This window comes from Mandrillus leucophaeus, unplaced genomic scaffold, assembly GCF_000951045.1.
Source record: "Mandrillus leucophaeus isolate KB7577 unplaced genomic scaffold, Mleu.le_1.0 Scaffold424, whole genome shotgun sequence".
Taxonomy (NCBI): Eukaryota; Metazoa; Chordata; class Mammalia; order Primates; family Cercopithecidae; genus Mandrillus; species Mandrillus leucophaeus.
In genome coordinates, this window is record NW_012104521.1 from 2,497,811 (window position 1) to 2,512,504 (window position 14,694).

At 42.9% G+C, this 14,694-nt stretch overlaps 1 pseudogene across 1 annotated transcript; it reads right to left on the reverse strand.

The window, feature by feature from the left end:
* Positions 1-3,778: 3,778 nt before the first annotated feature.
* On the reverse strand, positions 3,779-5,721 carry LOC105548864 (annotated as a pseudogene). The gene has a single exon (XR_001007462.1). The product of XR_001007462.1 is annotated as a charged multivesicular body protein 3 pseudogene (transcript).
* Positions 5,722-14,694: the final 8,973 nt, after the last annotated feature.

Here is a 14,694-nt window from a genome sequence, read left to right on the forward strand (position 1 = left end):
CTTGATTATAATTGTTGGGGATTTTAGAGTGTGGTAAATTAAATTATTGACCGCATTCTTTCTCTCTCCCTGTATCTGCTGCTTTGCCCTTTGCCACTCACTCTAAAGCAAAGTGGCTTTACTTTGGTCAATGGGATGTAAACATATTTGAGGCATTTCAAATACTTGAAATGTATTCGAGGAGGAGGGCTTGCCCTCTTGTACCTCTGCTCTTCTGCTCTTCTTATGCAGAAAGCTTCCCTTGGTAGCTGCTGTTTCTTTTGCTGAGACCCCCGAGTGAACACATGCAGGCTGGACACTGTGGCTTTTGCCTGTAATCCCAGCACTTTGTAAGGCTAAGGTGGGTGGATCACTTGAGGTCAGGAGTGAGACCAGCCTGGCCACCATGGTGCAACCATCGCTACTAAACAGCAAACATTAGCTGGCCTGGTGGCACTTGGCAGGGAGGCTGAGGCACAAGACTCACTCGAATCTGTAAAACGGAGGCAACAGTGAGCCAAGATGGCACCACTGCACTCCAGCCTGGGCGACAGAGCGAGACTCTGTCTCAAAACAAACAAATGAACAGACAACACACAAGGGAGGAGAGCCTCACCATCTGACCCACACATCTAGAAGTGAAATAAATACTTATTACCAGATGCCACTGAAATTTTGTGTTTCTTTGTTATGCAGTGTTGTTGCAACAGTATTTTGGAGAATGAGACTTAAGTATATTTGTTCACTGGTTTCGTAATACTCACCCCTGAAATCACACAGCTCTCTTGAGTCAGTTGCAGCAGATTTGTCACACAGGGGCTGAGCCTGTTCCCTTGAAACAGGAGGAGAGCAGAATGGCTGTATGAATAAGCTGATCCCAAAGGCAGAGCTATGAGAAGTGGGGAGATATGTATATCCTCTTTCCACTCTTAGCTAATAATATCCATCTATTAAACAAAGTAATGCCTACTTTTCAGAGTTCTATATGGGTTTAATTAAGTCTATAAACAAAGCACGAATATAGTGCCTGATATTGACTGTGTTCAACATAAATTATTCTTCTCATTCTTTCCCTACCCTATCCTGTGTCTGTTTTGTGTCTTTGTTTATATATTATTTTTTCCTTTTATCTTCTTCTTTTTAATTTTCTTCCTATTCCTCCATCTTTCTAATTCAACTCTAAATTAATGGTACTATATACTGTGTTCTATTCTACTGTGTCCGGAATTGGTGGGTTCTTGGTCTCGCTGACTTCAAGAATGAAGCTGCGGACCCTCGTGGTGAGTATTACAGTTCTTAACCGCAGCAGGTCTGAAGTTATTTGTTTTTCCTGGTGAGTTCATGGTCTCACTGGCTTCAGGACTGAAGCTGCAGACCTTCGCAGTGAGTGTTACAGATCTTAAAGGCAGTGTCCACCCGAAAAGTGAGTAGCAGCAAGATTTATTGTGAAGAGTGAAAGAATAAAGCTCCCACAGTGTGGAAGGGGACCCAAGCGGGTTGCCCTTGGCTGGCTTGGGCAGCCTGCTTTTATTCCGTTATCTGGCCCCACCCACATCCTGCTGATTGGTCCATTTTACAGAGAGCTGATTGGTCCATTTTACAGAGAGCTGATTGGTCCATTTTACAGAGAGCTGACTGGACTGTTTTGACAGGGTGATGATTGGTGTGTTTACAATCCCTGAGCTAGACACAGAGTGCTAGACAGAAAAGTTCTCCAAGTCCCCACTAGGTTAGCTAGATACAGAGTACTGATTGGTGTATTTACAAACCCTGAGCTAGACACAGAGTGCTAGACAGAAAAGTTCTCCAAGTCCCCACTAGGTTAGCTAGATACAGAGTACCAACTGGTATATTTACAAACCCTGAGCTAGACACAGAGTGCTGATTGGTGCCGTTAAGATCCCTTAGCTAGACATAAAAGTTCTCCAAGTCCCCACTAGACCCAGGAGCCCACCTGACTTCACCTAGTGGATCCCACACTGGGGTTGCAGATGGAGCTGCCCACCAGTCCTGTGCAGTGAGCCCGCACTCCTCAGCCCTTGGGCGGTCCATGGGACTGGGCACTGTGGCGCAGGGGGTGGCACTCGTTGGGGAGGCTCCGGCTGTGCAGGACCCCAGAGTGTCAGGGGGAGTCTCGGGCATGGCGGGCTGCAGGTCCTGAGCCCTGCCCCACCGGGAGGCAGCTGAGGCCCAGTGAGAATTTGAGTGCCTGGCGGGCTGGCACTGCTGGCAGACCCAGCGCACCCTCTGCAGCTGCTGGCCCAGGAGCTAAGCCCCTCACTGTCTGGGGCTGGCGGCGCCCACTGGTGCTCCGAGTGCGCTGGCCGGTGAGCGCTGAGCGCTGCCTCGGTTCTCGCCGGCACCTCTCCCTCCACACATCCCCGCAAGCAGAGGGAGTGGGCTCTGTCCTTGGCCAGCCCAGAGAGGGCTCCCACAGTACCGTGGTGGGCTGAAGGGCTCCTCAAGCGCCACCAGAGTGGACGCCAAGGCAGAGGAGGCACCCAGAGTGAGGGCTGCTAGCATGTTGTCACCTCTCAATCCCCCCTCTAAACAAGACACCCCAACTGATGTTGGGAACTTGGCCGATGACCGCTCTAGCTGCTTCCTGCTGGATAGGGGCGATGAAGGGGCCCTGCAGTTGTAGTGTCCTCCAGAGGGGAGCTCTCTAGGCCAGTGAAAACGCCAATGGGTTGGTCCAGGGGTCCTTGGTAGAAGTTGTTAGTTGAGCTCATTTGGGGTTTCATTTGTAAGACCATCTGTAGCTTGATGGCCTCGATTCTAGAGGAAACAAATTTGACAAGAAAGGTAAAGATATAGGGCCCAAAGGTGAGTAACAGCAAAATGGCTGCCATGGGACCTAGAAAGGGGAAAAGCCATGCTGCCAATTCCAGAGGTTGGTATAAGAGTTTGAAAGGCGTCTGATTTTAGAAGTCTTTTCCTGTAAACGCCGGGTGGCATCTCGTACTATCCCTGAGGAACCTTAATTGCATATTTCTAAGTGAAAGAAGCCAGTCTGAAAAGGCTACATAGTGTATGATTCCAATAAGACATTCTAGAAAAGGGAAAACTAGGGAGACAGTAAAAAGTGGTTGCCAAAGAATGAGATCATGTCCTTTGCAGGAACAAGGATGGAGCTGGAAGCCATTATCCTTAACAACTATCACAGGAACAGGAAACCAAATATTGCATATTCTCACTTATAAGTGGGAGTGAAATAACATGGACACAAAAGAATAACATACTGGGGCCTACCCGAAGGTAGAAGGTGGGAAAAGGGACAGGACCAGAAAAATTACTATTGAGGACTAGGCTTAGTACCTGGGTCACTAAATAATCTGTATAACAAACCCCCTTGTCACGAGTTTACCTGCACATGTACCCCCTGAACCTAAAATAATTTTTTTAAAGTGGTTGCCAGGGGATTAGGAAAGAAAGGGATGAATAGGTGAAGCACAGAGAAGTTTTAGGGCAGTGAAACTATTCTGTATGATTCCATAATTGTAGATATCATTATACATTTGTCCAAGCCCATACAATGTACAATACCAAGAGTGAATCCTCATGTAAATTATGGACTTTGGGCAATAATGATGTGTCTGGTGTGGGATATTGATAGTAGTGGGAGGCTACGCATGTGTGAGGGCAGGGGATATATGAGAAATTTCTTTTTGTTCAATTTTGCTGTGAACCTACAACCGATTTTAAAAAAAAATTTTAAACTATACTCTAAAGATGAAATCAAGAGTAATAGGAGGGTCCTCTGGACTCAAGAATGACTTCTTTTTTTTTTTTTTTTGGTAGAGACAGGATCTTGCTATGTTGCCCAGGCTGGTCTTGAACTCCTATTCTCAAGAGAGCCTCCTGTGTCACTCTTGTAAAGCTCTGGGATTATATGCATGAACCACTGCACCCAGCCAAGATTGCCATTTTGTATGATAAGACTGGAAGGACCCTATTGTTTCAGGATTTTGCTATAATATATGAAAACCAATCTGTGAGACAGTGACTGGGCTTTTTTCCTGCCTGATTAGTTCAGTGCACATACAACTTGGACCAGAGGATCTGGGTTTGAATCCCAGCTCTGATACTTCCAAAACTGAGCTGTTTTCCTTATTTGTAAAGACTAAATGAGATCGCATATGTCGAAAAGCTCTGTAACCTCTCAACACATACAAAGTGCTACTGCTGAAATGATTTATAAATGTATCTCAAGAATGTCCCGGATGAGTGAATGTTGGTTAGGATGCATGACCACATCTTCGTGTGCTCCTGGTCAGCTCCTGACTTTGAGAAAACAAGGATAGGAAGGCCCATGTCCCATGCACAAGACAACCAGCTCAAAGCAGGGACAGGCACTGAGAGGTGAAAGAGACCTAGTCTTACAGCTTCTGATCTGGGTGCAACTTGCAATGGGAAGGAAGGGACAGAAGCTCTAAATAGACCCACATACACACCCTAGGACATACTACAGCCACCAGCCAACAGGAAAAACAGCACAATTCCCAAGCATCCTCTTGGTTAAATAGATAAAAGAATGGCTGCCACACCATGTCTGTGAAAGCTGGGGAGCAGCATCTGCAGAGCAGAAGTCATTTCTGCTGAGCTTCCAAATCCCATATGCCTGGCCATAGCAACTCTTTCCACGCCCAACAAATGAAGTAATCTGGGGAAGCCAACACCTGGAAAGTTTACTGCACAGGGCAATCTACAGTGGGGTCAAGTGCTAAAGCAAAAATTTATTAAAATTCATTTATATAGTGTTTTATAGACGAAAGTAGAGTTTTGGACATTCAAGCAATCACCTGTATTTTCAGAAGTGCTTCATGAGCAGATGGATTTCTCTCCCCTCCCCACAATAAGATATTTCTGTCTATACTCCTAAAAGTGATGCATTTATTTATGCCACCTTTACAAGAACAATCCCTTTGTGATCCCAAAACCTGGGCAGGGAGTGAAAAGAGACAAACAGAACCTTCTCCAAAATGGTAGTCCTCACAACAGAGATGTAGTGCAAGAGATACATAAAATGGCAGTTCTTGAGCGGAGTGTGAGCACACCCAGTGGGCTAGGCAGCCCCTAACTGCGGAGTGTGGCCAGCTGGGACTGCATGGCTTCCAGAGCCTCTTCCTCCTTCTCATCCTCTGAGGCAGCCATCGCTCCTGAAGGTTCTGCCTCTGGAAGGGCATCGGTCACTTTACTGGGTGCTTTGCCCAAGGCCCCTTCTGTAATTTCAAACAGAATTCTGTCAATTTCCATTTCTGCTTCTTCCTCCATTTCTTCCTGATCGTCCATGCTTTCAAAAGTGTCCTCTAACATCTCCTCTATGATTCCAGCCTTCATCATTTCTTTGGACAACTTCCTCATGGTGGCCTGAATTTCTGGAATCTTCACAAGATGTTGCATGGCCTTCATCACTTCTGTGCTCTTCTGCAGGGAACCAGCCACTCACAAGACAGCGAGCTGGTTCTTCATCCCCATCAGCACTGAGTTCATGTGTGCTTTGAATGCATACAGCTTGCTCACAGCCTTCCTTGACCTGATCACCTCCTTGGCCAGAACTACACAGATATCCTTCTGGCCCTTCTTGGCAGCATCTTTCACAGACCATTTCACTTTTTCTTTTTCTCTTTGGATATCGCTTATTTGCCTGTCCACAACTCTCATTTCCTTTCTTATCTTCAATGACCACTCATTGACTGGTTCTTTGGGAGACTTCTCCTGGGTTTTTCCAAACAGTCCCATGACGAATTGAACCCGTCTTGCCCCTTCTGGTGAGGGCTGCTAGCATGTTGTCACCTCTCAATACTACCTTTGTGCTCTTTTTCTTAATTAACAAATCCAATGCACAAAACATTTATTCCCTTCTATAAACACAAATCAAGTTGAATTACATTTGTGTGTGTGTGTGTGACAAGATCTCACTCTGTCACCAGAATGGAACAGCTCACTGCAGCCTCGACCTTCCAGGCTCAAACGACCCTCCCACCTCAGCCTCCTGAGTAGCAAGGAGTACAGGCGCGTGTCAAAATGTTTGGCTAATTTTTTATTTTTTGTGGAGATGAGGTTTCACTGTTACCTAGGTTGGTCTTGAACTCCTGAGCTCAAGCCATCCTCCTGCCTCAGCCTCACAAAATGTTGGGAATACAAACATGAGCCACCACACCTGGCCTAAATTCTTTTTGAAATCAGTTTGGTTGTTCCATTGATTTTCACATTTTGGGACATTGGCTCTTACCAGTAAAAATCTTCCATCTCTTCATTATGTAACTGTCCAATTTCTCATATGTTTTCTATTTCCACTTGTGACTTCTGATATATAGATGTGTCATCCCTGCTCAAATCTCATGTTGGAAATGCAATCCCCAATGTTGGAGGTAGGGCCTGATGGGAGGTGACTGAATTATGTGGGCTGATTTCTCATGATATGTTTAGTACCATCCCCTTGATACTGTCCTAGAGATAGTGAGTGAGTTCTCACAAGATTGGGTCATTTAAAAGTATGTGGCACCTCCCCCCTCTCTTCTGGCTCCTGCTTTCACCATGTGAGGCACAAGCTCCCGCTTGGCCTTCCTCAGTGATTGGAAGCTTTCAGAGGCCTCCCCAGAAGCAGCTGCTGCTATACTTCCTGTACAGCCTGTAGAACCGTGAGCCAACAAAACCTCTTCTTTTCTTATAAACTACTCAGTCTCAGATATTTCTGTATAGCAATGCCGGAATCAACTAATACAACTTCCTAAAGAGAAAATACTTTCTCATTCTAATTTAATATGCATTTGAGTTTATTTTACTTTTGATATCAAATCCTTAGTTATATGACAGAGCAATATGTTGGTCACTAAACAACACTGGTTTGTTTCCATTTTCATATCTTAAAAGAATCAATGTTGGAGGATTGACACAAAAGAAAAAGGTATTAAAAGCCAAGCACAGGGTCTAGGTAAAGTAGTTACTCAGTGGCTGGATGACAGGAAGGGAAGGGAGGTGGGGGAGGGGATAGGAGGGGAGGGGAGAAGGGAAGGGGAGGGGAGTGGAGAAGGAGAAGTGAAGGGAAAGGGAAGAGGGAAGGAGGGAAGAGAAGGGAGAGGGAGGAAAGGAGGGAAGGAATGAAGGAAGGGAGGGAGGAAGGGAGGAAAGGAGGAAGGAGGAAGGGAGGAAGGAGGGAGGGAAGGAAGGCAGGAAGGAAGGCAGGAAAGAAGAAAGGAAGAATGGAAGGTAGAAAGAAAATATAAATAAGAGCTGTTAATTTGGCAGGGTAAATAAACATGAAAGGAGTGAATAAAGATGACCTGTTGTGTGAAAACAGAGACAACCAGTCCCACTTACCTGAAACGTGGGCAAAGACCAGGGTGTGACAGGGGCAGGGTGGAGAACAAATAGCATTTGAGGTCGCAGAGTAGATCATAGTCTCTACATGAAGAGGATCACTATCAAACTTCTGAAACCATCTACACTTGTCATTTCCAGGTTATTTATAGGTTTTGGAAAAGAAACACGATGTGAAGGAAAAGCCAAATAACTTAAAAACATTATTATGCAGTAACTGTGCAAAATGGTTTGAAGTACAACATAACAGTCACAGTTGAATGATAGTCATAGTTGAAAATCTCAGCTAACAATACTCTGGAAACTTTTTATTGCAGTAAATTATTTTTTAAGATTTTGAGAGAGTGCATTTTTGTTCTATAGCTTATTGTTTGAGCATTCGATGGAGCTAGTTTATTTTATTTTCTATGGCACACACTCCTCTGTGGGGGCCTGCAGCACCCTAAGCCATAGAAAAGGGAAGGGCAGAACTGTTCATCCTACAACGGCAATAACGTTTATTTCTTTTAAGGACCTCTTTATCTGATCTTCCCATATTTAGTAATCCATGGAATAATAGACTGAGAAGCATTAATAACACTGACAGGTTTATGTAGCAGTGCCTGAAGGTGGAAAAAGAAAAGAAATTGGGATATAGTGTGCATTTTAGCCATATCAGATGGAGCTTTTCATCTGAAATATTTAGACAGGTTTTTTTTGTTGTTGTTTGTTTGTTTGTTTGTTTTTAAATGTACTCCTGACTGTTGCAAAAACTAATTTCCACTTTATGGAACTTGTGACTTGATCTGTCTCTGGTCTGTGTGGCAGGCTTGGGTATATTCTGGCATCATCAACTGGCTTTGAAACCTAGAGTAAACATTTCTTTTGCTCATTTCTTGAGCAAAATGGATGCAGGGGTATAGGGTCTGCCTTATTTCAATAAAGTACATACCTTCTATTTCCTCTTGTCTGTGTAGGAAATCTGGTAGCCATCATTCAAAGAGCATTTGAGTGGAATTCAGAGGAGAGCTCAAATGAGTTTACCCCACAGCTCAGGAGCAACTCACTCAGTGATAGCACTGTAGTGTGCAGCACCCAGTTTTTTGGAGCCCAGAAAGAGTAGCTCTGATTCTTAGGCCTCCAGTACACAATGTTTATTTAAAGAGACTTGTAGTCCATGATGTGTTTCTTTCTGAAATGAAAATAGAGATACATTATTATCTGGTGATTCATAGAACCATGAAGTTTCTTAATTTCTTTTTTTTTTTTTTTTTTTTTTTAAGATGGAGTCTCACTCTGTCACCCAGGCTGGAGTACAGTGGTGCAATCTCAGCTCACTGTAACCTCCACATTCCGGGTTCAAGTGATTCTCTTGACTCAGCCTCCCAAAGAACTGGGACTACAGGCACCTACTGCCGCACCTGGCTAAATTTTGTATTTTAGTACAGACAGGGTTTCACGGTTGCCCAGGCTGGTGGCATTCTGCCCACCTCGGCCTCCCAAAGTGCTGGGATTACAGGCATGAGCCACTGCACCTGGCCTCTCTTAAATTTTTTTTTTCTGAGACAGAATCTTGCTCTGTCACCCAGGCTGGAGTGCAGTGGTGCCATATCGGCTCACTGCAAGCTCTGCCTCCCAGGTTCATGCCATTCTCCTGCCTTGGCCTCCCAAGTAGCTGGGACTACAGGTGCCCACCACCACACCTGGCTAATTTTTTGTGTTTTTAGTAGAGATAGGGTTTCACTGTGTTAGCCAGGATGGTCTCGATCTCCTGACCTCATGATCTGCCTGCCTCAGCATCCCAAAGTGCTGGAATTACAGGCGTGAGCCACTGCGCCTGGCCTCTTAAATTTTTTTTAACCCGAAAGTACTTTTGTTTTACCTTCACTTTTGAAGGTTATTTTTTACTAGCTATCAAATTTTAGTTTGTTACCTGTTTTCTGCCAGCAACTTAAAGAGGTCTCTATTAGTCAGTATTCTCTAGAGGGACAGAACTAATAGGAGATATATATATTTTCTGACAAGCTGAGTATATTAAGTATTAACTCACATGATCACAAGGTCCCACAATAGGCTGCCTACAAGTTGAGGAGCAAGGAGAGCCAGTCCGAGTTCCAAAAATGAAGAACTTGGAGCCTGATGTTCAAGGGCAGGAAGCATCCAGCATGGGAGAAAGAAGTAGGCTGGGAGGCTAGGCCAGTCTAGTCTTTTCACATTTTTCTGCCTGCTTTATATTCTAGCCATGCTGGCAGCTGATTAAATGGTGCCCACCCAGATTAACAGTGGCTCTGCCTTTCCTAGCCCACTGACTCAAATGTTAGTCTCTTTTGGCGACACCCTCACAGACACACCCAGGATCAACACTTTGCATCCTTCAATCCAATCAAGTTGACACTTGGTATTAACCATCACAAGGTCATTCCATAGTTTTTGGCTTTTGTCATTGCTGAAAAGTTGGTGTAAGGTAAATTATTGCTGCTTTGAAGGTAATATGTCTTTTTTTCAGATTATTTTTTAAAAATTTATCTTTGACTTTTTTTCCCCAGAAATTTGCAGTGTTTTTTCTTCTTCTTGTATTTATCCTGCTTCAGTTTTAAAGTGCTTGATGTGAATTAATACGTGTTAATAGTTTTGAAAATGCTCAGTCAGTACTCAACAACATTCTCTGTTCTCTCTTCTTTTGGAACTCAGATTATGTTTAAATTGGACAGATTTAACATTTCCTCTCTCTCTTATGCTCTTTAATAATTTTTCTCTTCTCCATTCTCTTCATATTTTTAATCTTCTATACCTTTTGTTTTTTAAAGCTACTGTCAAATACATTTATTTGAGTTCATATTTTTAATTATTAAATTTTGCATTCTAAATTTTTTGTTATTTTAAATAGAGTTTCATTCTTTGGTGAGATTCTTGCTATGTTGTAAATATTTTAAAATCTAGGCCCAATAATTCCAAATTCTAAAACCTGTGTACATGTTTCTATTATTCTTTTCTTCTCTTTTTGATCATTTAGTTCTGTTTTTTGATGTAACTAATAATTTTGATTAAATGATAAAAATGTATACAAAACTTTTAATAGATAATTTAAGGCTCTGGCTACTCATGTTTTCCTTCAGCATTTACTTTTGCCTTCTAGCAGGCAGTTAAAGGAGAATAGAACACTTTAAACCAAGTGGGAATTAAGCTGATTTAAAGTTGGTTTTCAATCACTGTGAAAATTGAGCTATCTTTTTTTTCACGTTTGTTGGTTACATGAATGTCTTCTTTTGAGAAGTGTCTGTTCATGTCCTTTGCCCACCTTTTAATGGGGTTATCTTTTTCTTATAAATTTGTTTAAGTTCATTGGAGATTCTGGATATTAGACCTTTGTTAGATGGATAGATTGCAAAAAATTTCCCCACTCTGTAGGGTGCATGTTTGCTTTGATGATTTTTTCTTTTGCTGTGCAGAAACTCTTTAGTTTATAGATCCCATTGTCAATTTTTGTGTTTGTTGCTATTGCTTTTGGTGATTCCATGATCAAATATTTGCCTGTGTCTATGTCCTGAATGGTATTGCCTAGATTTCCTTCTAGAGTTTTTATAGTTTTGAGTTTTACATGTAAGTCTTTAATACATCCTGAGTTAATTCTGTATAAGGTGTAAGGAAGGGATTTAGTTTCAATTCTCTACATATGGCTAGCCAGTTCTCCCAGCACCATTTATTAAGTAGGGAATTGTATTAGTTGATTTTCACGTTGGTGTAAAGATATACCTGAGACTGGGCAATTTACAAAAGAAAGGGGTTTAATGTACTTACAGTTCCACATGGCTGGGGAGGCTCACAATCATGCCAGTAGGCAAGGAGGAACAAGTCATGTCTTACATGGATGGCAGCAGGCAAAGAGAGAGAGCTTGTGCAGCAGAATTCCTCTTTATAAAACCATCAAATCTCATGAGACTTATTCACTATCATGAGAACAGCATGGGAAAGACCCACTGTCGTGATTCAATTACCTCCCACTGGGTCCCTCCTACAACATGTGGGAATTCAAGATGAGATTTGGGTGAGGAGATAGCCAAACCATATCATTCTGCCCCTGGCTGCTTCCAAATCTTGTGTCCTTATGTTTCAAGGCCAATCATGCCTTTCCAACAGTCCCACAAAGGCTTAACTTATTTCAGCATTAACTCAAAAGTCCACCGTCCAAAATCTCACCTGAGACAAGGCGAGTCTCTTCTGCCTATGAGTCTGTAAAATCAAAAGCAAGCTAGTTACTTCCTAGATACAACGAGGGTACAGGCATTGAGTAAATACCACCAGTCTAAATGGGAGAAATTGACCAAAACAAAGGGGCTACAGGCCCCATACAAGTCTGACATCTAGCAGGGCAGTCAGATCTTAAAGCTCCAAAATGATCTCCCTTGACTCCATGTCTCACATCCAGATCACAATGATACAAGAGGTGGGTTTCCAAGGTCTTGGGCAGCTCCACCCCTGTGGCTTTGCAGAGTGCAGCATCCCTTCTGGCTGCTTTCACAGGCTTAGATTGAGTTTCTCCACCTTTCCAGGTGCATGGTACTACCATGCACCATGGTGCTGTCAGTGGATCTGCCATTCTAGGGTCTGGAGGACAGTGGTCCTCTTCTCACAGCTCCACTAGGCAGTGACCCAGCAGGGACTCTGTGTGGGGGCTCTGACCCCACATTTCCTTTCTGTACTGCCCTAGCAGAGATTCTCCATAAGGGCCCCACCCCTGCAGCAAACTTCTTCCTGGGCATTCAGACGTTTCCATACATCCTCTGAAATCTAGGTAGAGTTTCCCAAATCTCAATGCTTGACTTCTTTGCACCTGCAGGCTCAATACCATTTGGAAGCTGCCAACGCTTAGGGCTTCCACCTTCTAAAGCAACAGCCCAAGTTGTACCTTGACTCCTTTTAGTCAAGACTGGAGTGCCAGAGACACAGGGAACCAAGTCCTTAGAGTGCACACAGCAGAGTGACCCTGAGCCTGGCCCAAAAAACCATTTTTTTCCTCCTAAATGGGCCTGTGATGGAACATGCTGCCACAAATGTCTAGCATGCCCTGGAGACATTTCCCCCATTATCTTGGTGATTAACATTCAGCTCCTCCTTACTTTTGCAAATTTCTATAGTCAGCTTGAATTTCTCCTCAGAAAATGGTATTTTCTTTTCTATCACATTGGCAGGCTGCACATTGTCCAAACTTGTATGCTCTGTTTCCCTTTGAAACTGAATGCCTTTAACAGCACCCAAGTCACATCTTGAATGCTTTGCTCCTTAGAAATTGGGTAGGGAGAGCTTTAGGAAAAATAGCTAATAGATGCTGGGTTTAATACCTAGGTGGTTGGTTGATAGGTGCAACCAACCACCATGGCACATGTTTACCTATGTACAAACATGCACATCCTGCATGTGTACCCTGGAACTTAAAACAAAAATAAAAATTAAAAAAAAAAAAAAAATTGAACCATCTCTAATCAATTTTACTCTTGAGTTGCATTACTCTGGGAACCAAAGTGAAATTCATACATATTTGCCATAGACCCTTTTCCTTAATGGGTCCTGAATTGCAAGTTTTGCCTCTGAAATCTGTGAGGCAACTATAGGAACATTATGAGAATATTCCTGGTTGGCCACTTAGTCTCTAGATTTCATGCTGGTTATAAAATATACTTCCTTTCTCTCTGTAATCTAGAATTTCCAAGCTTTGTCTGCCTTTGTAGTATCAAACTTTAAGTTTTGTCTCTGTGAGCACATAAATTTGTGAAAGCTCAGCTTAGTCTCACACTTTTAGCCTCTATTTTGTACTTGGCTTTGTGGCTGTGCCATTTGTAAGTTGACAAATGCCAAGGAGGGAAAATGTCATGGAATGTCAAGCTCTGATATGTCTTCCTTTGCTCTAAGCTTTGATATGTTTCCCTTTTCTTTAAGATCCTACCCCCTATTTAATGTGTTTTATATTTTATCTAGCTTTTCTGGGTACTTGTTATAGGACTAGTCTACAGTAAAGTCCTTTGCTAATACCAGAAGTGAGAGCACCATGTGATTATTAATTAATATGTGCCAAAAATATATTTTTATTCTATTGAGAAGAGTCAGCAGAAATGTATATTAAATTTTGTTGAATTTTGTTATGACTTCTAGGAAGATAATTATACACTTTGGACTTTGGGGGAAAAACATAAATAGTTCACAGAAAGAGGAAGAATCCTACATAACCACCCCAGAGACGCTTAAACTTTCACACCTATCAGATAAACAAAAGTTAGAATTTGATAATATAAAGTATCAACAAGGACATGGATACATAGGAACCTCAATATGCTGGTGGCCATAAATGGACTTAATTATATAAATACATTTTTAATATAATTAAGCTATTCTAGTATTTCTTTTTCTTTTTTTTTTTTTTTGTTTGTTTGTTTTTTGCTTTGAGATGGAGTTTTGCTCTTGTTGCCCAGTCTGGAGGGCAGTGGTGAGATCTCGGCTCACCACAACCTCCGCCTCCTAGGTTCAAGTGATTCTCCTGCCTTGGCGTCCTGAGTAGCTGGGATTACAGGCACCCACCACCACACCTGGCTCATATTTTGTATTTTTGGTAAAGAAGGGGTTTTAACATGTAGGCCAGGCCGGTCTCGAACTCCTGACCTCAGATGATCCACCTACCTTGGCCTCCCAAAGAGCTAGGATTACAGGTATGAGCCACCATGCCTGATCTTAGTATTTATTTTCTTTTGTGTTTTTTTTGTTGTTGTTGTTGCTGTTTGTTTGTTTTTCTGAGACAGGGCCTTACTTCATTGCCCAGGATGGAATGCAGTGGTGTGGTCTTGGCTCACAACAGCTTCAACCTCCCAGGTGCAAGTGATCCCCCAACCTTAGCCTCCCAAGTAGCTGGGACTACAGGTGCATGTCACCAGGCCCAGCTAATTTTTATATCTTTTGTAGTGTAGAGGACTACATGCTCACAAACGAGGCGTTCCTGATAAGTCCTGCTCTTGCAAACAAAGCAGGGCATTCTGATAAGTCCTGCTCTTGCAAATGAAGCAGGGCGTTCCCCATAAGTCCTGCTCTTGCAAACAAAGCAGGGTGTTCCCCATAAGTCCTGCTCTTGCAAACAAAGCAGGGTATTCCTTCCCTGTAAACAGGGAGGACAAAGGAGCCAGCTGCTAACAGCAGACCCTGGGGGGCTTGTTTATGTGTAAACATCTTGAAAATCCAGAAAGTCAGGGAAAGGTCAGAAAAACAACAATGTGTCTTTTAACTTGGCAACATTCCACAAACGACTGTATAAAATAAAGCAGAGCACGCCATTCGAGGTGGCCGCCATGTTTGTCTTGTCTTGTGTTGTCTTGTGTGTTCATTCCTTTGTTTAGGAAACACACAGACCCCAACATTGTAGATACAGGGTTT